Source organism: Camelus bactrianus, chromosome 2 (assembly GCF_048773025.1).
Source record: "Camelus bactrianus isolate YW-2024 breed Bactrian camel chromosome 2, ASM4877302v1, whole genome shotgun sequence".
NCBI lineage: Eukaryota > Metazoa > Chordata > Mammalia > Artiodactyla > Camelidae > Camelus > Camelus bactrianus.
Window position 1 is genome coordinate 88,076,657 of NC_133540.1, and position 3,594 is coordinate 88,080,250.

At 36.4% G+C, this 3,594-nt stretch overlaps 1 pseudogene; it reads right to left on the minus strand.

The window, feature by feature from the left end:
- Positions 1 to 2,334: 2,334 nt before the first annotated feature.
- LOC105080424 (solute carrier family 25 member 16 pseudogene) lies at positions 2,335 to 3,015 on the minus strand (annotated as a pseudogene).
- Positions 3,016 to 3,594: the final 579 nt, after the last annotated feature.

The window sequence follows — 3,594 nt, forward strand, 5'->3', positions numbered from 1 at the left end:
TACCCCTTTCCCCTTTGGTAACCATAGTTTGTTTTCTCCATCTGAGTCTATTTGTGGTTTGTTATTAAGTTCATTTATCATTTTTTTAAGATTCCACATATAAATGATATCATATGACATTTGTCTTTATCTGACTTACTTTACTTACTATAATAATCTCTAGGTCCATCTGCACTGCTGAAAATGGCATTATTTCATTTTTAAAAATGCCATTGTGTATATATACTACATTTTTATCCATTCATCTGTTGGACATTTAGGTTGCTTCCATTTCTTTGCTATTGTAAATAGTGCTGCTATGAACATTGGGGTTCATGTGTCTTTTGGAGTAAGTATTTTCATTTTATTTGGATACACATCTAGAAATGAAATTGCTGGATCATATAGTGGTTCTATTTTTAGCTTTGTGAGGAACTTCCATACTGTTTTCCACAGTGGCTGCACCAATTTACATTCCCACCAGCAGTGTAGGACGGTTCCTTTTTCTCCCTACCATCTCCAGCATTTATTATTTGTAGACTTTTTAATGATGGCCATTCTGACTAGTGTGAGGTGATATTTCATTGCAATTTTGATTTTCATTTCTCTAATAATTAGCAATACTGAGAATCTTCTCATGTGCCTGTTGGGCATCTGTATGTCTTCTTCAGAAAAATGTCTAGTTAGGTCTTCTGCCCATTTGAGTTGTTTGTTTTTTGATATTAAGATGTATGTATATTTTGGAAATTAATCCCTTGTCAATCACATCATTTGCTAATATTTTCTTCCATTTCTTAGGTTGTCTTTTCATTTTATTTATGGTTTCCTTTGCTGTGCAAAAGCTTTTAAGTTTAACTAGGACCCATTTGCTTATTTTTCTTCTACTTCCATTACTCTGGGAGATGGATCATAAAAAATATTCCTGCAAAGTATGTCAAATTTTCTGCCCATGTTTTCCTCTGGGAGTCTTAGAGTATATGGTCTTACATTTAGGTCTTTAATCCATTTTGAGTTTATTTTTGTATATGGTGTTAGAAAATGTTCTAATTTCACTCTTTTACATATAACTGTCCAGTTTTCCCAGCACCACTTACTGAAGATATTGTCTTTTTTTAAATTGTATATTCTTGCCTCCTTGGTCATAGTCTAACTGACCAAAAGTTCATGTGTTTATTTCTGAGCTTTCTTTCCTGTTCCATTGATCTATGTGTCTGTTTTTGTGCCAGTACCATACTGTTTTGATTCCTGTAGTTTTGTAGTATAGTCTGAGGTCAGGATGTGTAATTCCTCCAGCTCTGTTCTTCTTCCGCAAGATTGTTTTGGCTATTCAGGGTCTTTTGTGTTTCCATACAAATTAAAAAAAATTTTTTTTTGTTCCAGTTTTGTTAAAAATGTCATTGGCAATTTGATAAGGATTGCATTGAATCTGTATATTGCCTTGGGTAGCAGGGCCATTTTAATAATGTTGATTCTTCCAATCCAAGAATATATTTTTCTGTCTGTTTGTGTCTTCAATTTGTTTCATCAGTGTCTTATAGTTTTCAGAGTATAGGTTTTTGCCTCCTTAGGCAGGTTTACTCCTAGGTATTTTATTCTTTTTGATGCAATGGTAAATCAGATTGTGTCCTTAATTTATTTCTGATATTTTGTTAGTTTATAGAAATGCAGCTGATTCCTGTATATGACTTTTGTACCCTGCAACCTTACTGAATTCATCAATGAACTCTAGTAGTTTTCTGGCAGCCTCCTTAGGATTTTCTATGTATAGTATCACGTCATCTGCAAACAGTGACAGTTTTACTTCTTTTCTAATTTGGATTCCTTTTCTTTTTCTTCTCTGGCTGCTATGGTGAGGACTTCCAAAACGATATTGAGTAAAAGTGGCAAGAGTGGGCATTCCCAGCATTTCACCACTGAGTATGATGTTATCTGTTGGGTTTGTCATATATGGCCTTTGTTATGTTGAGATATGTTCCCTCTATGTCCACTTTCTTGAGAGTTTTTATCATAGATGGATGCTGAATTATTTTTTTTAAGGACCCTTAATGGCAACTTCTTAAATCCCATTTTAAGTCAGTTCTACTCCCAAATAACACTTTAAAATGGTTTCAGTTAACCTTACTGATTAGCCAGCATCAGCTTATGAATATTTTTGCAGTGTTCTAAGGTGTAACTTTTGGCATCAAAAAGTATAATAAGCACTTTTGCCTTGTGATGAATAAAAAAGTCAAGCACTAAAATACCAATGGTTCCTGTGATGGGGTAAAGATGCCCCTTCAAGTAATGTTCTCCCTCAAAATTAACATTTTATTTCTCCCTCAGAGTTTATTAAGGAAAAGAAATCACAAAACTTTTTTAGTCAAGGTGAAAAAACTGCTTCAAAACTTCATAGTGTAAAAGCCACCACTTGGGAAAGAACACAGTAAGTGTAATTAAGAGATACACCATGATATAATCCTTTTTGAACTGAATGGTGTCCAAAGACATACTTCATAGTCACCTCCATGGTGAGGCACTTTTCAGATTCTGGAAGAACTGTTCCTAATTACATTCACGAGTGAGTTACATTAAATGGGTAGGATATTGTCTGTGTTATTGCTCCAGCAATACCACCACAAAGTAAGTTTATGTAAGTTTTCAAAACAAAGACATTAGTGTTGCCTGAAGGTCTGCCAAGAAGGGTGGGAACATGGGAAAGCCCAACAGTATAAAACGAGACAACTCGATAGAGAACCATTCCCACTAGAGCAGCATCAGGCCTCTGTAAAATGCAGAGAGACCACCTTCCTGTGCATAAATTTTTCTGAATGCATGAATGATTCCTGTTTAAGTATGTCCCCCTTTCACCTGGAACATTAGGCACACTATAACCATGTGAAAATGGTAAGTACAGAAAACTGCTGTTTAAATGTACCATGGATCCAGCCATTAATCTGTGCACAGACCAGAAATTCCCAGCTTCATAGTAATTAATGTTCTACAATGCTCAAATGCTATAAACTGGATTGCACCATAGGGAAAGATTTGGATCATCATTGCATCATTCTTTTTCTACAACCCAAGGTATTCCTCCTTAGGGGAACAGCACATAATGCAGGAAATATTCCCAAATGTTTGTAATGGTGATTGTGAGCTTATAATAAAACCTTTGCTCAATCCAAAAGAGCAACTGTTTTGGCACAGAATCCAGCAATACCTCTGTCCAGGAAGGAGCACAGCCAGGAGAAGTCTCTGCCTGCGGTGGGCCCTCAGACTCCTGCTGCCTGCGGCATCTCGAGATGGAGGTGGGTTAGCTGCCGCCAGGGCCACCTCAGGAATTTTGGTTGCCAATTTACAACCCAAGGGCCCTAGCCATGGCCAGAGCATGTGGTGACAGGCACCAACTGCCTGGCAGGCAGAATCTGTCCTTTAACCTTTAGAGTTATGTGGGTACACATCATCATGTTACAGAATTAGAGTATTCTTAATCTGACTGTATATATACTTACCTTTAAAAGTGCGTTGTATATATTCATAAGCTTACATATCAGTAGTTAGCATCCTTTTATATACTAACTTGAACTCCTTTCAGCCTTTCTTATAAGGCAGTTATAGTGGTGATGAACTCCCTCAGCT